At 46.7% G+C, this 24,324-nt stretch overlaps 1 protein-coding gene and 1 long non-coding RNA gene across 9 annotated transcripts in view; one reads left to right on the top strand and one right to left on the bottom strand.

Moving 5' to 3' along the window:
- The window catches only part of SMARCA4 (SWI/SNF related, matrix associated, actin dependent regulator of chromatin, subfamily a, member 4), an 83,118-nt gene extending 79,662 nt beyond the window's left edge, over positions 1-3,456 (bottom strand). For 7 of the 8 annotated variants that reach the window (XM_045852864.1, XM_045852863.1, XM_045852866.1 and 4 more), the window contains exon 1: positions 3,151-3,359. The gene's annotated coding sequence lies outside the window, so the exon portion shown is untranslated. The other variant, XM_045852865.1, reaches the window with a different exon arrangement.
- A 1,256-nt stretch (positions 3,457-4,712) lies between these two features.
- Positions 4,713-6,341, top strand: LOC123828164. Its single transcript, XR_006787434.1, has 3 exons — positions 4,713-4,807; positions 5,231-5,347; positions 6,308-6,341. It is a non-coding gene; the product is annotated as an uncharacterized LOC123828164 (long non-coding RNA).
- The last annotated feature ends 17,983 nt before the right edge of the window (positions 6,342-24,324 follow it).

Below are 24,324 nucleotides of genomic sequence, written 5' to 3'. Positions count from 1 at the left end.
CTGCTCCCTGCTGAATCACCAGCCCCCAGCAGCGCCTGGCTCATGGCAGACACTCAATGCACGTTTGTTTGCTATATGAATGGGGAATGAGTGCCTGGGCCACTTCTTGCATAACTCCTTTTCACACTGTGTTCTGTCTGTGGTTGGTGTGAATGGGTTCCTCTTGAGCCACTTCTTGCACAACTCCAGGGGGCGCTATTCACATTGTGTTCACTCTAAATTTTTTGCATTTTTTAAAGATTTTATTTATTTTTAGAAAGAGGGAAACAGATTGAGACAGGGAGAGAAACATTGATTGGTTGCCTCTCACACGCCCCCAACTAGGGACTTGGCCTGCAACCCAGGCATTTGCCTTGACTGGGAATCAAACAGGTGACCTCTTGGTTTGTGAGAGAGCACCCAATCCCACTGAGTCATACCAGTCAGGACCAGTCCATTGTTAATGTGAATGGGTCTCTCTGTACCATGGCAGCCGAGGGATGATGACCTAGGCCAAAATCAGCTAGCACATCTGAGGACTTATGTGCCAGGCACTATCACTTCCATTTCTCTGAGGCACTAAGGAAAGTGGCAAAACTGGGAGTCAAAACCAGGGTGGACGACTGGACAGCCCTTGGTGAAAAAATACCCCTGGATGCATTTCTTCACCAGAAGAATGTTGTTCTCACCAGACATTCACCGAAAATACCTAATTCCTCCTGTCCTCAACATATCTGCTCTAGGGTTACCTCCAAGTGCTTCATGGGTCCACGAGGAGTGGCAAAGGTATGTAAATAAAAATGTGTATGTTTGCTCTCACAGACTGAAAGTCTGGAGACCACTACACTGATGATGTAACAACTTTGATGTCACCATCCACCCCTGACTCAAAAACTTGCAAGATCAAAATCTCCTGAAGACTCCTGGCTAGTGTGACTCAGTTGGTTGGGCATCATCCCACAAACTAAAAGGTCAGCAGTTCAATTGCTGGTCGGTTCAGTTCCCAGTTGGGGTGTGCAGGAGAGGAAACTGATCGATGTTTCTCTCTCACATTAATCCCTTCTTTCTCCCTTCCTTCCCCCCTCTCTAAAAATAAATAAATGAAAATTTTTTTAAAAAGATACCTAATAAAAAAGTGTCCTGAATAGTTGGACACAAAATGATTTTAGATGGCACATGGAGAAATATTTGTTATTTTCACAAGTATGTATGCACTGATTTTAAGGCAAATTAGGAAAACACATAACCATTCATGCCAGGCACTGCAGTGTGTTAAACAGATCCCGATGTTATTTCATTCAACCCTCACAACCACTGTTAGAGGTGGCATCACTGTCACACTTGTTTCACAAGTCGGGGAACCCACTGGTATGTACCTTACTTGAGGTCAAATTAAAACTTAGAGAACTGGGTGTGAATCCAGAAGGTCTGATTCTAGAACCAGCACTCCTCACCACCCCTCTCCACTAACCACCCCCCTCCACACCCTCCTTCCCAGGGGAATGAGGTTTGGGAAACAAAGGCCAGTAAAGTTAAAACCCAACAGCAACTAATGTTTATTGCTTACAACCACCCCAGTCCTGTGTCAAGCATTTCACACACAGGTTCACCCAATCCTCCCAAGGACCCCTCATTCATTGCACAAATGTTCACTAAGGGTCTACCATGTGCCAGGCCCAGGGAATTGTGGGAGGCACCACCCCAGCTCTCATGGCCCTCAGAGAACAAATGGGTAATTACAAACTGGGGTTACCTTCTACACAGGAGAGGATCGAGGCAATGTGCCATTGTAGCAGAGGGAACAAATGTAAGTCAAAATATAAGGCTAGACATCCTCCCTGATTTTGAGTAAAAGCCTCTTCTTCCATGCAGCCTTCCTAATCTTTGGCTCACACCATCCCCTTGGCCATCCACTGCATTCCTCTCACAGAAAGAGTTGTGAGGATTAAATGATGGGCCAAGGGAAACTGTTCCCACATTTACTACCCGAAACTTGAAATACAGGAGAGCCTCCTCAGGGGATCCAACCTCAAACCATTTGACACCCAGTATGGACTCAATGGGTATTTGCTTAGCAATGAAGGAGGAGATGGGACCAGACAGTAACACTGCTTCCCGGGAACCATTTTACTGGCTTTCATCAACTCCATCTGTAACATTATCCCATTTCACAAAGGAGGTAACTAAGAGGTTCAGAGAGATTAAACTATCTGCTTCAAGTCCCACAGCTCAGTGACAGACAGAGCCAGGAATGAAACACTAATCCCGTCTGTCAATTCAAACTGAAAACTTGTTTCAAATTCCTGGGAAGTGGTTCTTACACTTATTTCCTACTTTCCCAAGAATTCAACAGGGGTCGAAGGTGGGGGGCTGGGACGGGGGACGGGAATGAAGACCAGTGTCTTCAAGACTGGCACAAAACACTCTCCTGAAAGGTCCACGTTTTAAATAAAAACCTTAATCTGGAAAATCTGTTGGCAGGAAGGAAAAAGGATGCACAGCAAAAACAATGCTTTCAACAGCAGTTATCCCAGTCGTACCCCAATTGCTGCCGACGCCCCGAATCCGGGAAAACATTTTTAAGTCGCTACTTGCAAAGAATGGTGCAAGTTATTTATATTTCCTTGAAAATCAAGAATACATGTTTTTAAAATAAAATTTTAGGTCGGCTAACCCAAGGGGGCTGCGAATGCTCGTGTCCAGACGACAATGCACACATCAGGGATTTTTCCTACTGAGTGGCGACTGCAGCCTCCCCAAAAAGACAACATTCGGGTTGGCCCATTATAACGTAGTCAGAAAATTCCCGACGCCTGGCTATTGTAGCAGCCTTAGCGGAGACTGCGATCCATGCCCGGCCCCTGGCCCGCAGAAGGGGCAGCAAGCTTTGTCCGGCGAACACAACGAGAGCGCGCGCGGGTGGCGCGCGGCCTCCACGCGGCACCGGCCCCCACCCTGCCGGCCCGCAGATACTGTAGGTGCCGCGGCCTCGCTACACTTTAGCTTTCCCCGCGCGCGCGGTGCCGGCCAGGCTTCTTGACCCTCGGGCGCCGCCGTACCCCGGCCCCGCTTCGGGGGCCGGCGGCCCCCTCCCCCCTCAACGCCCCGGCTCCATTCAAACCGTCCTCCCAAGCCCCGCGCCGCGCTCCCCCCGCGGCCCACGTTCCTTACCGAGAGTCGACTGCACCGTCGCCTTCCTGACACCGCCCCCTCCCCTCCTTGCTGGGTCGGGGGCAGAGTGGGCGTCCCGCCTCTCCTCACGAAACAAAGAAGCCGCAGCCGCCGCCACCGAGCGAGGTTAAGCCTCGTGCGCGCGCCCGCCCGCCTTGGCCTCCCCCCACTCGCCACACACACTCCGCCCGCGCCCCCGCGGCGCGCGCACTCGCCTACTCCCTTACTCCCCCGCTAGGAACAGCTTCTCCCGCTTCCGCCGCTTGTCCGGCCTGGTGCGCGCGCCTGCTGGCCCTTCCGCTCCCAGCGCGCATGCGCCTCCGCGGAAGCCTAAGGAAGGTAGGCGGGGTCAGGACAGCACAGGCACCCTACGCACCTCCCACCTCTGTCTGGGACTGTCCTGTGCCAACGCACAGGGGGGGTGGTCTTCGTCTTCTGACGCTAGGCGTCTTCGCGTCGCCGAGCGTGCGCAGAGCGGGTGTCACTGCGGCGGTAGTGAAGGCGGCGGCGGCGGGAGGTTGGGGGATGGGACGGGAAGGTAGTGTTATGGATGGCAAGGTTCCCCGAGACTTGGAAGTGAGGACCAGAGGCTGTGCGTTAGGCTGTAACTGAAACTGACCATAGGCAGCCAAGGGTGGGCTTGGGAGTCACTTCCATCCCTGGCGGGGGATGGTGGGTCCTGTCGGTGGGGCTCAGGGTGCCTCGACCCTGGCTGCCTTTTCTGCTAAGTATACCTAGCGCAGTTAATTAGCAAATATTTATTGACTGGCTACTGTGCCCTAGGCGCAGATGCTGCAGCTCGGAACAGACAAAAATCTCAGCTGCTGTGCCGCTCTTGGTCCAGTAAGGGAGGCAGGCGCGAGGCAAGACAAATAAGTAGAATACACTTTGTTGAGATGGAGACATGGCGGGTCATGGAAATTTTGAATGGGCCACCCAGGGAACGCCTCGCTGCGAAGACGACTTTGAGTCAAGACACAAAAGGAGTGAGGGAGAGAGTCTTATTCTGAGTGTGAAGGCCCAGAGCCTCTAGGGAGCCTCTTTTCTTTGCACTGGAAAGATCTCTAGGGGGGCATCTCGTTTAGTCCCGCAACTGAACAAACGTTCCCCGAGGTCAGGTTACACAGGCTGTGGCAGTCTCTACCCTTGCCTCTTTCAGGCTTGCCCTTCCTCATTTTTCAGGTATCAGCTGACTCACCACCTCAAACCTCACCTCCTTTTTGATCATTCCTCCTTTTCCCTTCCTTCATATTTCTTGGGTACCCTCTTTCTGTTGTCTGTCTCTGTCTCCCTCCCCTCAAATTAAATGGCAAAGATGTTAATTTTAGTCACTAGTGAGTATCCAGCCTCTAGTGTGGTGCCCCCCTCCATGACATACTAAACACTTTTTTTAAAGATTTTTTTTTATTTTTAGAGAGAGGGAAAGCAACCTGACCCACCACCTGGGCATATGCTCTGACCGGAAATCGAACCAGCAACCTCTTGGTTCATAGGCTGGTGCTCAATCCACTGAGCCATACCAGCCTGGGCTTTTTTTTTTTTTTTTTTATTGAAAGAATAGTAGAGACCGAATGCCTATTAAGTATGTATCATACCTGTATTAACTCATCAAGTCTTTCCAAGTCCAAGGTGAGTCACTTGCAGCATAAAGCAGAAGGTAAGATCTCACACAGAAGTCAGAAAGACCTGGATTTAAAACCTGGCTCTGTTTGTAGGTGGGGTGCCAAGCAAGTTTATGGGACTTGTTTACGGTTCTCTTTCATCACCTGTAAAATGGAATCAATGGTGCACACCTCCATAGGCTGCTTATGAGGAATCCATGAAAAGCAGCCGTCTGGGAATAATGCACAGAAAATGGGCGAGTAGAGTCTGAACATTGGTTTCTTTCATTCATTTAATTAATATTTGTTAAGCACCCTCAACATGCTGAGCTCTGAGCTGGTCATAGGGCAGTGATGAACTGTGATGCAGCAAAGAGACAGGGTTCCTGCCCATGAAGCAGACAGTCTGTGACTTCACTCGACTGTCTCCCACGTTGATCACACTAATGCATGATAGAAAAAAAATTTTTTTTCTATAGGAAAAAGTCTATTCAGAAACTTACGGAGCTAGAAGTGAGCCAGCTGGGCTTCATGGGCTCAGGAAACAAGTTACAGAGACAGAAGAGGAGCTCTTGGAGCGTAGGAGAAAGGCAAAGGTAACACTCCTGGGGGGAGGAAGAAGGGTAGAGAAAGGCGTATGTGTGCTCCCTCTTGAACAGTGAATAAGAAAATCTTAAGTGTAATGGTGGAAAACCCCAAGATATGATGAAGTCAAAACATGGGACCTCCCTGGGATTGGAGCAGTCAGCTAGACCTCTCTGAGGAAGAGGTATTTATACCAAGACCCAAAAGAGGAGGATAAGACTAGGTAGAGGAAATAGGATGTGCCAAGACCCTGAGGAGGAAAAAAGTGGGAATAGATAATGGCCCATGTGGCTCTGAGGGGAAGGTCAGTAACAGCCATACCAGGCAGAGCCTGTGGTGAGGATCTTTCTGGAGCACAGTGAGAAGTAGTTGAAGGGCTTTAGTGAGGAGAATCCCATGGTTGCTATGGCTGCTGGGTGGAGAATGGGCTAGGAAGGAAGTGGGAAGCCCCTTTAGGCTATAGCAGTTCCCCAGTGTGGAGAAAGTGGTGGCTTGCACCAGATTGAAGGTGGTATGGGAAGGTGGGAGGAAAAATGGCTAGAAATTGGAAGAATGGACCTGAGGTAAAGAACGAAGGTCAAGAGTGAACTCAAGCTTTCTTTGCAGCTAGGACAATGGGTTATGGAAACTCTGGCAAGGAAGGATCAAGAATCCTGTTTTAAGAATAAGATATCTGTTGGGAAAAAATCCTGAGATGCATTTCCAGTTAATGTTTGTATAAGATAGACTAAGAGTTTGTTTCTGGACTCTTTTCTGTTGTTCATTGATGATAGGTCTACCTTTGTGCTAAGGTAGTGCTATCTTTTTTTTTATTATTTTTTAGTGTGTGTGTGTGTGTGTATATATATATATTTATATATATTTTACACTACCTTTTATCCCCTTGGCAATACTGTCTTGATTACTTTAGCTTTAATAAGCCTAGAAATCAGATAATCCTCCAACTTTCTTCTTTTTTTTATTATTTTTAGAGAGAAGGGAAGGGAGGGAGAAAGAGCGAGAGAAACATCAATGTGTTGTTGCCTCTCATATACCCCCTCCTGGGGACCTGGCCTGCAACCCAGGTATGTGCCTTGCTGGGAATTGAACCGATGACCTCTTGGTTTGCAGGCTGGCACTCAGTCCTCTGAGCCACACCAGCCAGAACACCAGCTTTATTCTTTTTAAAGATTGCTTTGGTTACTCTAGATCCTTTGCATTACTATGTAAGTTTTAGCATCATTTTGTCAACTTCTACCCAAACCATGATGGGATTTTGTTTGAGATTTCATTGAATTTGTAGACCAATTCAGAAAAATCACTGTCTTAGTACTATTAAATTTTCCATGAATGTGATATATCTCTCTATTAAGATCTTTTATTAGTTTCCATTAAACTTGCTCCTTTGGGGCCTTTCCTATTCCACTGAGGTGACTCTTGCCAAGGTCACAAGGACCTACCTATTTCTGAATCCAGAGGTCTGTTCTCACCTTGACCTTGACCTGTGGGCAACAGCTGATATATTCCCTCCTTAGAACAGTCACTTTACTTGGCTTCCAGAGCACCACACACTCCTGGGTTTCTTCCCACCCCGTCGGCTACTCCTTCCTGGAGTCTTTTACAGCTTCCTCCTCTTCATACTGACCTCTTAATAATGAACTGCTCCAGGACTCACACCTTGGTCCCTATCTACATTCACCCCTTTGGCTTCCAGTCTTGTGACCTTAAAAAAAAAATCCCCATTCTAGGTATCTGCCCAAAGGAATTGAAAATAAGTACTTGAACAAATACAAACAAATGTTTGTTGGTGCTGTAGATAAAAGGTAGAACAGTCCAAATGTTTCTCAACAAATGATGGATAAACAAATTGTGTATTATACATTCAATAAAATGTTTAGACATAGAAAGGAATGTAGTCCTAATACATGGTACTATACAATGTGAATGAACCTCAAACACATGATAAATGAAAGCAGTCAGAGACAAAAGACCACATGTTGTATGATTCTGTTTATTTCAAACATACAGAATTGGTAAATCCATAGAGACAACAAGCAGATTGCCAGGTACTGGGGGTAGTAGTAGGAGAAAGAACCTCTTAATGGGTAAAGGGTTTTATTTTGGGACAATAATATTTTGGAACTAGATAAAGATGGTGCTTACACAACATTGTGAACATACTAAATACCATTGAATTGTTCATTTTTAAACGTTTAATATTATGTTATATGAATCTTACCTTAATTTAAGAAAACAATTTACATGCTGATAATTTTCAGATGTTTATCTCCTGCCTGTACCTTACCCTTAAGCTCTGGAAAATTGCCTCTCACACACCACCACTTGTATATTATTTATTGGATATTATTGGAGTTAAAATTTCAGTTCCATCGTGTCCCTCTTTTGCTCAAAGCCCTCCAATGGCTCCCATCTTGCCAAGAAAAAGGCAAAGATCATCAAGAGAATGAGAAGACAAGCCACAGATTGGGAGAAAATGTTTGAGAAGACACATCTGATAAAGGAACATTATCCAGAATGCACAAAGAACTCTTAAAACCTCACGTAAGACGATGAACAACCTAATTTAAAAATAGACAAACCTGTCCCAGCCAGGTGGCTCAGTTGGAGTGTCATTCTGTACACCAAAAGGTTGAGGATTCAATTCCTGGTCAGGGCACATAACTAGGTTTCAGATTCCATTCCTGCTCTGGGGCATATGGGAGGCAACCGATGAATGTCTCTCTCTCTCCCCATACCTCTCTCGAAAATCAATGAAAACATATTCTCAGATGAGGATTAAAAAAATTTTTAAAGACAAACCTGAACAGACATCTTACCAAAAAAGATGTACTGATGGCAAATAAGCATATGACATATGTTGAACATGCTATGTCATTAGGGAATTGCAAATTAAAGCAACAAAGAGATACTACTACATATCTTAGAAGAGGAGAAATCTGAAACCACCAAATGCTGGTGAAGATGTGACAAGAGGGACTCTCATTCGTTGCTGGTGGGAATGCAATATGATTCAGCTACTTTGGAAGATGTTTTAGCATTTTCTTACGAAAGTAAACGTACTCTTACCTGAAGACCCAGTAGTCATGCTCCTTGGAGCTCATCCAAAGGGGACGAAAACAGGTGTCTGCACAAAAAACCTGTAAGTGGGTGTTTATAGCAGCTTTATTCATAATTGCCAAAACTCAGAAGCCATTGAAATACCTTCAGCAAGTGAATGGATGAAAAGTGGTACATCCAAACCGTGGAATATTAGGCAGTGCTAAAAAGGAATGAGCCGTTCAGCGCGCTAAAAAGCAATGCATTATCATGAAAACACATGGAGGAACCTTAAATACATCCTACTAAGTGAAAGAAGGCAATATGGATAGGTTATATGCTGTATCCTTTCAACTGTGTGAAATTCTGGGAAAAGGCAAAACTATGGAGACAGCAAGAAATCAGTGGTTTCCAAAGACTGAAGGAGAGAGAGGAATACATAGGTAGAGTACAGAAGATTTTTAAGGCAGTGGAACTAATCTGTAGGATACTGCAATGTTCATGGAAACATTCTACAATCGTGCAAACCCATAGGACGTATAGCACTAAGAGGGAACCCTAAAGTAAACCATGGTCTTCGGGTGTTGACATGTCAGTGTAGGTTAATGACTGGTAACAAATACACCACTCTGGTGAGGATCAGGATCTTCACCAGAAGTGAGGATAGTGGGGGAAGCCACGTTATTTGTTGAGGCACGGGTTTTATGAGAACACTACTTTATGTTCAGTTTTTCTGTGAACCTGAAACTGCTCTAAAGAATAAAGTTGATATTTTAAATGTAAACTAACAAACCAAAGTCGGTCATCACAGGGGCCTATAGGACCTTTTCTTCTTCCATGACCGAATCTTCAACCACCCTCCTCCTGACTCATTCCACCTCCACCACCAGCCTCCTTGCTCATTATTTTTCAGACCTGGCACATATTACCCCTTGTGCTTCGAATACCTGCATGACTCTCTCCCAGAGTCCCTGTATAAAGTTACAGGTGCCCCATTCTACATTTCTAGTTTTCTTGTCTTCATGGTACTCATTCTTGTGCTGAAACATAAGCTTTGAGTCTGTCTCCATCAGCCATGCAACCCCAGGCCTAGCATAGCACCAGATTCCTGTTGCAGGTAGGTGAGCATGAATGAGTGAATGGGCACCAAGGAGTGAGCTCTTGGGGTGACTCGAGACTGCCTCTCCTCATGGGGAATTGAGGTCTATGAGAGGCTTCCTGAGACCTCTGTATCATACCACCCACTTCTCAGATGCTAATACGGAAAATGACGTGGACCCTGGCCTAGAGTTACATCACATAGGCTCTGCCCCTCATCTCACCTGTCCTTGGCCAAGTCACCTTCCCCATTTGCTGCATAGGGCCATGACACCTGCCCCTGTTGCCCTCCCAGGTAGAAGGATGGTGTGAGGTACATGGGGGAGGGTGTTCTGTGACTACCAAGAGGTGTATAAAAGGTCTGATGTTTGCAGCATCAGTCTCGTGGCAAAAATTAAAATTCACTCTTGTTTTTATCTTTTTTTGAAGATTTTATTTATTTATTTTTAGAGAGGGAAGGGAGGGAGAAAGAGAGAGAGAGAGAGAAACATCAGTGTGCAGTTGCTGGGGGCCATGGCCTGCAACCCAGGCATGTACCCTGACTGGGAATCAAACCTGTGACACTTTGGTTCACAGCCCATGCTCAATCCACTGAGCTATGCCAGCCAGGGCTCACTCTTGCCTTTTTAGCAGCCTCAGAGTCTGTGTTCCTGTCTACATCCTATGTGTCTGTTGGCCCATGAGGTTGGACTTTCTCATATTTTTCACATTGCTGAGAGGGTGTGTTATAGTTCTCCAGAGATACAGAATCAATAGGATGTTGAATATACATATATATACACACACATCCTATTGATTCTGCTTCTCTGGAGAAACAAAACGTATATAGAGAATATATGTATGAGGGAGGGGGTAATATTCATATATATTCAGCTCAATAGAGATTTATTTCAAAGAATTGGCTCATGTGATCATAGAGGCTGGCAAGTCCAAAATCTACTCTGTAGGTCAGGCCAACAGGGAGGAGTTGATGTTGTAGTCTTGAGTTCAATTTTTGCAGGGCAGGAGGCTGGAAATTCAGGCAGGGTTATTATGCTAGAATCTTGACATGAATTTCTTCTTTGGGAAACCTCAGTCTTAGCTCTTAAGACTTCCAACTGATTGGACAAGGTCCACCCACATCATGGACTGTGGTCCACTTTACTCAGTGTCAACTGATTTAAACATTAATTATAACTTTAAAAATGCCTCCACGGCAACATCTATACCGGGGTTTGACCAAACAACTGGTCACCATGGCCTAACCATGGTGATGCATGAAATTCACCATTGCAGAGAAAAATTTGTTTCTCTTTTGACTCAACATTAAGGACTTGAAATAGAAAGCTCACCCATATCCAGTATGTGAAAATATAAAAGGCATCCTTTCAGTTGCCACTGTAAAGTGAGTGATTTTGAATAATCTTTTCAGATCTTCCTTAAAACATGAAATTGCTTATTTATTAAACAAACATATTTATTCTTCAAACATGACCAGCTACCCTGAAAAACAGGTCTCACAAGAAAGCAATTTTCCCCAATCAAGCGATGAGATGTGTAGTGTGGGAAAACAAGAAGTAGTCCTTCCAACTTACAAACCCAGGACAGCGGGTTTCTTTTAGCTGGCAGCCACAGTTGGAACTCAACACAGCAACAGCTGTTGTCACGTATGCTTACACTGAACATGCCGCTTCCTGCAGTTGCAGGCAGGAACCTAACCACCCTCATTTGTCAAAATGTTTACAGGTGTTTTATTCTAGGTTGAATTTATTAAGCTCTTCTAAAACACTAGTTCTGAGTTTTTATACTTTGGTCCTCCATCAAGTGTAACCAACAGTACCCTGGCCGGTGTGGCTCATTGGTTGGAGCCTCGTCCTGTAACAAAATGGTTGTGGGTTCAATCCCCGGGTCCAGCACATTCAGGGGATAGAGGGCAACTGATAGATGCTTTTCTCTCATATCAATGTTCCTGTCTTCCTTGTTCTCTAACAAAAGCAGTGGAAAGGTGTCCTTGGGTGAGGATTTAAAACGAAGAGTAATCAACAATGGGTTTTACACACACACACACCCCAAACATAATTGGGGCTAGCTTGATGTATTTAGACATTTGACCAAAGAGGATATACAGATGACAAATAGGCACAAGGAAAGATGTTTAGTGTCATTAGCCATTAAGGAAATGTAAATTAAGACCACAATGAGAAATTACTACACACCTAATTAGAATGGCTAAAATAAAAATTAGTGACGGCAACAAATGCTGGTGAAGATGTGGAGAAACTTGGATACATTGGGATATGTGTAAATGCATTGCAGGTGGGGATGTAAGTGGCACAGACACTAGAAAACAGTTTGGCAGTTTCAGAAGAAACTAAACAGACAACTACCACATGACCCAGTAATTATATTCCTGGGATTTTATCCTAGAGAAATGAAAATTATGTTCATGGAAAAACGTGTACATGAATGTTCACAGCTTCTTTTTTAATTATTTATTTACTTTTAGAGAGAGGGGAAGGGAGGGAGAAAAAGGAAGAGAAACATCAATGTGTGAGAGAGACATCAGTGGGTTACCTCTTGCACTCCCCCAACTGGGGACCTGGCCCACAACCTAGACATGTGCCCTGATAGGGAATCAACTCGGCAACTTTTTGGTTTGCAGGCCAGCTCTCAGTCCACTGAGCCACACCAGCCAGGGCTGTTCACAGTAGCTTTATCTGCAATAGACAAAAACTGGAGCCAGGCCAATTGTCCTTCACAAAGGTAAATGGTTAATCAAACTGATCCATCTGTACCATGAAATGCCACTCAGCAATAAAGGAAATTAACTATCGATCCATGCAAAGACCCAAATGAATGAATCTCCAGGAGACTGGGCTGAGCAAAAAACAAAGCCACTCAGAAAGGCAACATACTATCTGATTTCATTTATATCATATTTTGGGGGGTATTTTTTGTTTTTTGTTTTTTAAGATTTTATTTATTTTTAAAGAGCAGGTAAGAGAGGAAGAGAGGGAAACATCAATGTGTGGTTGCCTCTTATGCTCCCCCAGCTGGGGACCTGGCCCTCTAGGGCATGCACCCTAGACTGGGAATCGAACAGGTTACCCTTTGGTTCACAGGCCCACGCTCAATCTAAGCTACCTCAGCCCAGGCTATATCATATTTTTGAAATGGTAACATTTTTGAGATGAAGGGAAGTTTCCAGGAGGGAGGTGCATGTAGTTATAAAAAAGCCATCTTTGTGCCTTTAGAACTGTTCGGTATGTTGATTGCAGTGGTAGATAGACAAATGCACACATTAAAACTACAGAATGTAATATGCACAAACACACACGAATGAGTACAAGTAAATCTGAGAAAATCTGAGTAAGATTAGTGAATCATATCAATGTCAATATCCTGGTTGTTATATCTCAATAAAGCTGGGGGGTGGAAATAATGGAATTATTTATGTTAAATGTATATGTCCTGGCTATGATATTATACTATCATTTTGCAAAAGATTACCATTGGGGATTCAAACAAATAATTGTACACTCACAGAAGCATTAGTTACAGCAGACAAGATGTGGAAGCGACCCTTGTGTCCATTGACAGGTGACTGGATAAACAAAATGTGGTCCCTCAATGCAATGGAATACTATTCAGCCTTGAAAATGAAGGAAGTTCTGACACCTGCTACAATGTGGATGAACCTTGAGGACATTATGCTTGTGAAATAAGCCAGACACAAAATGACAAATACTGTGTGATTCCACATGAATGAGGCACCAAGAACAGGCAAACAGACCAAATAGAACAGAGGCTGGTAGAAGTGGATGTGGAATTAGTATTTAATAGGGACAGAGTGTCATTTTGGGAAGATGAGAAAGTTCTAGACATGGCTAGCAGGGATGTTTGCACAACAGTGTCGATGTACCCGATGTCACTGAACTGTATAAGTAAAAATGGTAAATTTTATGCATATTTTACATATGTTTTACCACAATTTACAAAAGGAGGGAAACGTTAGCATTGGGAAAAACTGATGAAGTATATGAAGAATTAATCTGTATTATTTCTTGCAACTGTAGATGAATCAACAATGGTCTCAAAATTTTCCATTAAAAACTTAAGTCAGCCCTAGCTCTGGATGGCTCAGGTGGTGAGAGTGTTATCCTGTGCACCAAAAGGTTGCAGGTTTGATCCCCAGTCATGGTTGCATACAGAAGGCCCGGGATCAATGTTTCTCTCCAAGTTTCTTTCTCTCTCTCTTTAAATGTTTATTTTTATTTTTTAAAATATTTTATTTATTTATTTTTAGAGAAGGAAAGGAGGGAGAAAGAGAGAGAGAGAAACATCAATGTGCGGTTGCTGGGCGCTGTGGCCTGCAACCCAGGCATGTGCCCTGACTGGGAATCGAACCTGCGCTGCTTTGGTTCACAGCCCGCGCTCAATCCACTGAGCTACGCCAGCCAGGGCAAATATTTGTTTATTTTTAGAGGGGAAGAAGGAGAAAGAGAGGGAAAGAAACATTGATGTGCAAGAGAAACAATGATCAGTTGCCTGATCAGTTGCCTCTCACACTCCCCCAACTGGGGATCTGGCCCACAACCCAGACATGTGCCCTGTTAGGGAATTGAACCAACAGCCTTTCAGCCCACAGGCCAGCGCTCAGTCCACTGAGCCACACCAGCCAGGGCATCCCTTCCTCTCTCTCTAAAATCAATAAACATATCCTCAGGTGACAATGAACAAAAATTTTAAGTCAACATGCAGAAAATCTTAGCATTATTGTATGTTCTGATAACTATACGAATGTTTGCTTCTGCAGTATAAGAGTCTCCAAAGAATTTTTAAACATACATATGAAGATTTTAGGGATCCTAGGGATAAAAGTTCTCATGAACATATTAATACAAGATTAAACAAAGCAAAGCTGCAAATCACTTGCATTTTCTTGAAAGTCTTCAAGCTGCCATCCAGGGAAGCCAGCAAGGTGCTTAGGATAATGTTTACAGGGAAAACAGCTGCCTGCCTTATTCGTTTGGGCCTGTTTGGTCTCTTCTGCTCTTGTGTGAGAGTGCATGTGTGAGTGTGTGGGGGTGTGCATGTGTGTGTGTGTAATCACACCCCTTGTGGCCTTTCTAGGTATTTACCCCTGAAGAAGCAGCAGGAGCAGCAATGAGGTCTGGTCAGTGCACTCAGCTTCCCATCCTTCCCAGTTCATTCAGGACAAGGGTTCAGTTTAAACTCTGCTGCTTTCCCTCCTGGGCCTGTGAGAGCAATGCACAGTATTCTGAAGTCTGCACCACTCACCACCCTGGCTTTTGCACCATGAGCTGTGTAACATCTGGTTATTTAACTTCACCTGGCTTTCGGAGCTCATATGACTTTGGGCAAATGAATAGATGAGCAGGTTGAGGGAGATGCACCCACTTCTCAGTGGTCCCATATGCTATGTTGGGTCCCTTTTCTATGATAATCATACCTTAGCTGCTAGAAGAAACTTAAAATGAAAGAAGGCTTCCCTTCTGGGAGCCACAGTCACATTGGCCAGCAAGACAACTCAACAAAAAGGCCTTGTTTGTTTCTTGGTTGCTTTGTATGTACTGTGTAACCACTCTGTCCTGGTGGGTGTTATGATCTAGAGAAATGTACAAAGAGAGAACATTAGCCTGCGGGGTCCTCCCCAAATTCACTAGGCAGGTGAACTGCTGAGGGGCCTTGTTCAAAACACAAGCCTGGGAAGTCCCCTGGAGATTCCCAGACCCTCTTGGGGGGATCTCCAGCGTTTGTTAATAACAAGTGCCCCAGGTGAGCCTCACCATCCTGAAAGTCTGTGAACAGCTAAGGAAGCCGTGGTTTCAGTGGGGCAGATCCGCAGGCTCACAGACACACACCACCTGGTTGCCGATGCTCAGAGAAAGTTGCAGATATTTTCAACAAGGTATTTCCACCTAATGTGGCCATGTGGTAAATTTTAAAATGACCATTTCATAAACTCGAGATTTAAATGTGTGCTCAAAAATACACTTTTTGGCCCTGGTTGATGTGGCTCAGTGGATTGAGCACTGCCCTGCAAATCAGGGGGTTGCCAGTTTGATTCCCAGTCAGGGCACATGCCTGGGTTGTGGACCAGGTTCCCTGGTGTGGTGTGTGTGAGAGACAACCACACATTGATGTTTCTCTCCCTCTCTTTCTCCCTCCCTTCCCCTTTCTCTAAAAATAAATAAAATCTTTAAAACACACACACACTTTTGGGTGTGGCTATCAGAATGCCCCTGCAGGTCACTGTGCCCCACTCACAAAGCCCCTGATTCAGCAGGTCTGGGGCAGTGGTGGGGGTTCAGCCCACAGGGCCCCCCCCCCACCATGGCCGCCACAGATGAGAATAAGTCTACCAAGACATGATCTGCTTGGGGAGGAAAGGTAGCCTATCTCTCAAAGGAGAAGGACCAAGAGCCTTTTCCTCAATGGGCTTTTATTGGGTTCATTTTGCACAGGAATACAGGTAAAACTCATTAATCATTGTCAGGCAGTAAGGATCAAACGGTAGATAACATACAAAGAACTCTGAGGGCCTATTCTGAGTCAGGGTCTGTTAGCTAAAGGGCTACAAAACTTTGGGAAACAAACTCATTTAGTGCTTGGACCCTTATCATTTAATTGAGAGCATTCTTAGCAAAGCAGGTTTCACAGGATTTTACATATTCTTTCTCAGGCCTGATCACCCAGGGAGCCCGTCCTTCCAGCACAGGGCTGCACCACCCTCTGTCATTGTTTCAGGCTTAAGTCAGGCAGGGGAAGTAAGGCAGCTAAGAGATTAGGAGACTTCTCGCAGACAGAATGAGAACTCAGGCTATGTCAAAGCCGAGGGGTGAGGGTCCATCACCCCCTTTTGCTATAGCCCCTTAAGTCCTTCCCTGGAGTCTCCCCATGATCGTGCCTGTCTTAGGTCGTTCCCCCCTTGGGGAATCTTACCTGTCATTGCCTAACCAATCAAGCATTGGGGGCCAGGCAGGGTGAAGAAACAGGAGCAGAAGCGGGGCCCCTGCCAGGGAGATAAGCTTTGTCTCTTTAGTGGCTTATGGTCCAAAGGTCACTCACTCAGCCTTAGCCATGGGGAAGTTACAGCTTCTGAAACCAGGCAGGGTGGTTCCCAACAGGGAAGGACCTGGGAACCTGCATTACTAGCAGGCTCCTGAGTGAGAAAGGTCACTGCTTGTCAGAGATGGCTGTGTTAGGTGACAAAATCCTCTTGGCAATGCAACAAGGTTCAAGTTATCGTCACCTCGATCAGTGCCCTTTTCACAAGTGAGGCAGCTGAGTCCAGAGGTTAAAAAACGTGTCCTGGATCACACATCACGGGTAGGGGAGCACCAGGCCCTCTCTAAGCAACAGCCCTGGTCTGGTCCCTGGGAGGAGCCGTGACCTATCTAGGAAGGGAGACTCCCACACCGTTTAGGGCTGAAAGCCTGTTGCCTCATTACTTTAAATAAATCCTGGATGGTTCAGAATGAGCCCCTAACTTGTGAACATGGCCCACAAGGTCCTGCTCTCCTCTGTCCTTCCCCCTTGTGGTTCTTCCTCCAGCTGCATCAAAACAGTAGCCCTGCCCTGGCTGGTGTAGCTGAGTAGATTGAGTGTGGGCTGCAAACCAAAGGGTCGCCAGTTCGATTCCCAGTCAGGGCACATGCCTGGGTTGCAGCCCAGGTCTCCAGTGCGGGCCGTGTGAAGGGCAACCACACATTGATGTTTCTCTCCCTCTCTTTCTCCCACCCTTCCCCTCTCTCTACAAATAAATAAATAAAAATTTAAAAGGAGAAAAAAAAAAAAAAACCAGTAGCCCTGCACCGCAACCCGCAGGTCCGCTAGCATCTGCACATGATTCCTCAGCCTGAAAACTCTTTGAGATTTCCTCCTTGGCTTGCTACATAGGGACTCAGCTTGGATTAATTTCTACTGCCTTCCCCAGACTGGTTAGATACCCTTCTTCTGTTAGGAGAAATAGGGACCCTTAGGACAGAGTCCTTTCTTAAAGGCGTTGAAAGGATGGACGAGCTTAGCAAGCCAAAGAGGATGTGTTAAAAACTTATATCCACACAAGAACCTGCACGTGAATGTTTATCACAGCTTGATTTATAACTGCCAAAACTTGGAAGCAAGCGAGACGTCCCTGGATAAGTGAATGGATAAACAATCCCTGGTACACCCAGACAATGGAATATTGTTTAGTAATAAAAGGAAATGAGCTATCAAGCCACAAAAAGACATGGAGGAACCTTAATGCATACTGCTGAGTGGAAGAAGCCCGTCTGTAAAGACTGTATACCACGTGATTCCACGCGACATCCTGGTAAGGCAAAACTGGAGACAGTAAAACAGTCAGTGGTGTCCAGGGTGTAGGGAGGAGGGAGACAGGAATAGGTGAGCCACTGGATTTTTAGGGCAGTGAAGCCATTCTGTACGATACTATATTGATTGATACATATCATAACACATTTGTTAAAATCCATAGGGTGTACAATGCCAAGACTGGACTGTGACGGCAAGTATGGACTCTGGTGAGTGCGATATGTCAGTGCAGGTTCGCCCCTCGTAACAGACACGCTGCCCTGGCGAGGGATTTGCTGGTTGTGGGGGCAAGAGGTGTGCAGGAAATCTCTGTACCTTCTGCTCAATTTTTCTATGAACCCAAAGCTGCTTTTAAAAAGCCTATTTTTTTTAAAGAAAAAGAATGTACAACATCAAGAGTAAACCTAAAGGGAGCAGGGCTTTGGGGGCTGGGCGAAAAAGGTGAAAAGGTTAAGCAAAACCCAAGGAACAAATAAAAAACCCCTCACTGAGACAGCCCCCACAGTATGGTGATTACCAGCGGGAACAGGGGTGGAGGGAAGAAGAGGGTAGAGGGGGATAAACGGTGACGGAAGGAGACTGGACTTGGGGTGGTGAGCATACAGTACAATGTACCGGTGGTGTATGTAGAATTGTACACCTGAAAGCTATACAGTTGTATGAACCCATGTCACCCCAATAAATTGAATTAAAAATAGGAAACGCTAATGTAAATGGTGGACTTTAGTTAGTAATGTACCAAAACTGGTTTGATTGGAACAAATTTCAGCTGTAACAAATCGTCCAGGTTAGTGCAATACGTTAACAACGGGAGAAAGTGGAAACTGCAGGGCACAGGGCTGGGCAGGAGAGGAAATACAGGAACTCTGTAACTTCTGCTCAACTTTCGGTGAGCTAAAGCTGCTCTAAAAAATAAAGTCTATTCGTTGAAAAACCACGTGTACTTACACATATGTGTACCCGATCCTCACCAAACCCTGGGCTGCATCTCCCACCATCGCCCCCATGTTGCAGTTGGAACTGAGGCACGGGGAAGGCTAATAATCTACCGGGGTGGTCGAGGCCCCGCAGATGCACGGGCTCCTCGCCCAGGCAGGTGGGCTCCGTGCCCTGTGCCGCGGCACTCACCACTGCACTCTGCCGCCTGCCACAAATGACAGAAGCAAAGGGACAGGAGCTGGAGGAGCTGGAGGGACTGTAGGCTGCCTGCAGCTGATATGTGAGGCCAAAGTAGGGAGGGGACCCCTAGGAGACCGTTGTCACTCAGGCTTAGTGTTCTGTGACAAACAGTGCTGGGCGGTGCATGTAGAAAATCTCAGTTTACGTTGGCTACACTGGTCGGTGATCCCCAGAGAACCAGAACCCACAGGATGGGCACATGGACAGAGATCTACTGTGGGTGGGATTGGGTTCCTCAGAATTCACATGTGGAGGCCCAACCCCTACTGTGAATGTATTTGGAGACAGGACCTGTGAGAAGGTAATTAAAGTTAATTGAGGCTGCAAGGGTGGGGCCCTGATCTGGCAGGTCTAGTGTCCTTGTAAAAAGAGACACCAGAGAGCAACCTCCATTCCTTCTCTCTCTCTCTCTCTGTGATGTGGGGACACAACGAAAAGGTGGCCATCTATCAGGGTGAGAGCCCTCACTGAAAAGCGAATTTCCGGGCGCTTTGATCCTGGCCCTCCCTGCCTTCAGAACTGTGAGAAAGAACTATGATTGTGTCCTCAGCCTGAGCAGATGCTAAGAAATTGGTTCAAGTGATTGTGGAGGCTGCAAGCCCAAAACCCAAAGACCCAGGGAGAGCCGATGCTACCGTTCAAGCCCCAAAGCCTGGAAGGCCGGACTCAGCCCTTGGGCCTTGCATTTGCCACCTGTGCTCCGGAACTACCCAGGCCCCCCTACCAGGACCCCATTGGTGGATTCAAAGACCAACGATGGGCACACCTGAAACTAATACAAAATAATATTTAATATGAAAAGGACAAAAAAGATGAGGGATGGGAAGGGGAGGCAGCAGCCTTGGCCACAGCAGGGCCCTTCAGCCTCCAGCGGGGGGTCCAGGAGTAGGGACTGTCCTTCAGAGACAGCAGCTCCCTTCCCGCCCTGCCCTCTGCAGCCCTGCCACTCGCAGATGTCTGTGCCCTGAGTTGGGGACCGAGGCTGGGCCAGCTGGGGGTGCAACTGTCTCTACATATTTGATGTACAGATTTTATCAGTCTGCCAAACAAATCGAGCTACACAAATTCAGTGACAGGTACTTAGTGCTCATGCACTGTTAAGTGTTCTGCATTCATATGACTTCAGAGACTGTCACGTGATAGAGCAGGGGTCCCCAACCTCCCTCCTCCCCGTCCCCCTGGGCTCCTGCATTTCCCCCTGAGCTCTGCCTCCTGTCTCCCCCACCCCTACCCCAGTCCCCGGAAAATCATCTCCCACAAAACCAGTCCCTGGTGCAAAAAAGGTTGGGGACCACTGTGATAAAGGACACCCTCCCTCCAGTGTCCCACATCCAGTTCCAACCCCAAAGAGGGGACAGACTTGTGTATTTACTTGTCTAGTCTGTAGGTTTACACGTCCAGAATCCTGTTTAAGGTTTTAGGATACCTTCAATACTTTTTGAAATAAAAATGTTTCCTATTAAAAAAAAAATTCCTGCCCTGACAGGTATGGCTCAGTGGATTGAGAGCCAGCCTGTGAACCGAAAGGTCACTGGTTCAATTTCCATTCAGAACACAGGCCTGGGTTGTGGGCCAGGTCCCTGGCTGGGGGCATGCTGGAGGCAGCCAACTGATATTTCTCTCTCAGATCAATGTTTCTCTCCTTCTCTTTCTCCCTCCCTTCCCCTGTCTCTGAAAATCAATAAATAAAATATTTTAGAAATAAAAATAAAAAACCTCCTACCCTCCCAACCCATGCTTATGACCACAGAAAAATGCCTCCAGACATGGCCAAATGTCCCTTTAGGGCAAAACTGCCCTCACTGAGAAACAATGATTGGGCTGCTTCTAACCCTCCTCTCACCTTCACCTGTCATGGGAGGGTCAAAGCAGGGGTGACTTGTCACCCCTAGGCCCCAGGGTTTGTGCAGACCCTGCAGCTGGCCCGAGTGTGACAGAGCCAAGTGACTGTCTCCCCCCACCCCCCACCCCTTTCCATCTGCCTCCTCTTTGCCTCTCACACTTTCTCCTCCCTTTCTTCCACTGACCTCATTTGCAGGGCAAACGGAGCCCGTGAGTGGCATTTGTGACTGTGGCAAAACAGGTTGCCCGACCCTGAACTGGAGAAACAAGAACCTGTCTCTGCTAGAGCTGAGGTTCCATGAGCCTCGCCTGCACTTGTGCTCCAGTATGAGGGGTGACCTTGGGGAAGGCACAGGAGGCGGGGTTTCGGCGGCCCTGCCTCTCCCAAAGGAAGGTTTCACCATCCTTACCTGTGTGTCTCTGGCTGTTACTTCCTCTTGTTCTTCTAATGACTTTATAAACTGGAGACACACTTCTAGGGAGGCAGCACCAGACTCAGCACCGGGAAGTGGCTACCACTTGTAACCATGAGGGTGGCTACTGTCAAGCAAACAGAAAATAGCAAGCATTGGCAAGAATGTGGAGAAATTCAAGCCCTCATGCACTGTTGGGGGGAATATGAAGTGGTGCGGCTGCTGAGGAAAAGAGCATGGTGGTTCCTCAAAAAGTCAGAAATGGAATTAACCATATGATCCAGCAATTCTACCTGCAGGTATATATATAATCAAAAGAATTGAAAGCAAGGCCTCAGAGAGATACTTGTATACTGTGTTCATAACAATGTTGACCTTAAAAATAAAACACCAATTTTTTTTTTATTTATCGGTTTTGAGAGAGAGAGAGAGAGACATAGATTTGTTGTTCCACTTACTAATGCATTCATTGGTTGATTGTTGTGTGTGCCCCGATTGGGGATTGAACCTGCAACCTTGGCGTATTGAGACACTGCTCTAACCAACGGAACTACCTAGCCAGGGCATAAAACACTTATTTTATCAGCAAAAATGGGTTTATTCAGGAATAGCGGAGAATTGCAATTTGAGACACGCAAGCTGAGGCCAAACCACAGGCCAGGTGGAGAGCAAAGGGGAGGAGCTGTTCTCTTGCAGAGGAAAGCGGTTAGTTGGGAGGAGCCGTTAAACACAAAGAGCACTTGGAGGGGCCCTGAGAGTTTGAAGTGTAGGGCATTTCATTGGCAGGGTAGTAAGGGAAAATCCTCCTTCCTCTTGCCGGGGTAGTACAACAGAAAACATCTTTCTGTTGGAGATGCAAGGTTCCCGCCTGCTCCCCACAGGCCCTCCCTAATCCAGTCTTAGGTTCTCTTTATTAGTTCTTCACAACAGCCTCATTCACAATTGCCAAGGAGTGGAAACAACGCCATGTCCATCGATAGATCGATGGATAAGCACAATATAACTGTATCCACACAATGGAATATTATTCAGCCTTAGGGAGGAAGGGCATTGTGAACCTCGAGGACGTTATGCTGAGTGAAACCAGCGAGACACGAATGGACAAACACCATACGATTCCACTCACAGGAGGTCTCAAGGGGAGTCAAATCCAGAGGCGGAAAGTGGAAGAGCGGGTGCCTCAGGACCAACCTCAGGTGCAGAACAATGTGAAGAATCTCCAAATGAGAAGCATCATCTTGAGAATTAATTAAGAATTTACTCCACTGGCTTACCCAGTCGCCCAGAAAAATTTGGGAAACTATTTTCACCTGATCAAGATCACGACAACTGTGTTTCCGGAGGGGACCCGGGGAGGGGGGTCCCCCTTCACAATGCTGACATCACTGGCCCTTCCGAGGTCAAGTCTGTGCCCCACTTGACAGCATGGAATTAGGAAAGCACCGCCAGGCCGGGAAGCAGCACACGCACGTGGCGAGTACTGCTGGAGGCTAATCAGCCACCAATGGGCGATGATTCAATCAATCACACCTATGTAATGAAGCCCCCATGAAAACCCAAGAGGACAGGGTTTGGGAAGCTGCCAGGCTGGTAAACCAGACTCATCCACGTGCTAAGCCCCAAGCTCCCTAGGGACAGAAGGACCTTGCCCTGTGTTCTTTTCATCTGGCTGTTGGTTTGTATCCTTTAATATCCTTTGTAATAAAACAGGATCTAATAAGTAAAACCTTTCTCTGAGTTTTGTGACCCAATCTAGCACACCAATCAAACCAGCAGAGGGGGTCATGGGAACCTCTGATTTATAGCCAGAGGGTCAGAGGCATAGGTGACAACCTGAACTTGGGGGACAGAGCCCTTAACCCGTGGGGTTGTTACCGAACAGCAAGTGGGGTCCTCCTGCCCACCACTGCCCTCCAGGCAAAATTCCAGAGGCAAAGGGTTGGTGATGAAGGAAAGGAATCTATTCAAAAGCTTCACAATTTTGGAATAACAGCTTTCCCCTCGATTTAGCCACTTAAGCCTATCAATTAAGACTAAACTCTTTAACACCTGAGTTATCTTATCATTCCCCTGTGAATTTTATAGGGTTAGTTTACAAACTGAAACAACATAAGATACAAAAGTTACACAATTTTGGAAGAATGGCATGTTTCTGCCTCAGAACCGGTTCCCGCTAGAACACCCAAAGAAGAATAACCCTGCCACCCTCTGCCAGGCCAGCCCGATCCCAGCCTGCACCTGGAGTTCCTTCCCATCCAAAATACTGTCCCTTGGGAAACGCAGGCGGCTGCGGCAGGTCATCCAGGCAACCGAGAGGAAGAGAGACACGACAGAGCCAGACAGAGCCAGAGAGAGAGCCAGAGAGAGCGCCAGGGAGCCAGCCCGACAGCCAGAGAGACCCTCTTTTATTTCACATCTTCTAGCCCGTAATCCCACGCGCTCTGGAGGCTTTCGGCTTCGCAGCCAGTCCCGTCCTAGGCTGTTTACCGTCGCGTCCGCAACCTCCCCCTACGGCCCGCCCTTCTCCTCCGCAGTGATCCGGTCAGATCTCTGTATCCCGGTTAGATGCTATCCCCTGGTGTGGGCCTGGGGTGGCCGAGCATTTTGATCTGCCCTCGTCCCCTCTCCTCAGGGACGAGCACAGAGGCCGGCTTCCGTGTCATCTCCCTCCGAGTAGCCCCACGGCCAAGGCAACTTCGCGGGTGTGTCTGGCAAAGGCCATGAGGACGCGTGCTCCCCGCAGCTCCCCGGCAAGGGCTGGTGGAAGAGGCGGGCAGCAGAGACCAGAAGCCGATGAAAAGGAAATGAGAACAGGGTCTCAATGGTCCACTAGAAAGAAACAAACAGAAAAGAAGGCAGTGACGGGGGAATTCAGGAAGGAAAAAGAGATAAGACATAAGGAAAAAAAATAGTCCCATGCATCCCCAGCACCCGTTCCTCCAGCGCTGACCACGGCGAGACCCTGGAGATCCAACGCCGAGAAGTTTCTGTCATCCTCAGGGTGTGTCGTCCTCCCCACACGTCAGTCCACGAAAGCGAGCAAACATCATGCGTTGCCAACCAGGGAAGCACAGCCAAGTCTCAGTGTTCCCCGGTGGTAG

The sequence above is a fragment of the Phyllostomus hastatus genome, unplaced genomic scaffold (genome assembly GCF_019186645.2).
Source record: "Phyllostomus hastatus isolate PE091 unplaced genomic scaffold, TTU_PhHast_1.1 phas_contig_98, whole genome shotgun sequence".
Lineage (NCBI taxonomy): Eukaryota > Metazoa > Chordata > Mammalia > Chiroptera > Phyllostomidae > Phyllostomus > Phyllostomus hastatus.
Note: the sequence above shows the minus strand (reverse complement) of the source record. Positions and strands in the feature narration are given on the sequence as shown.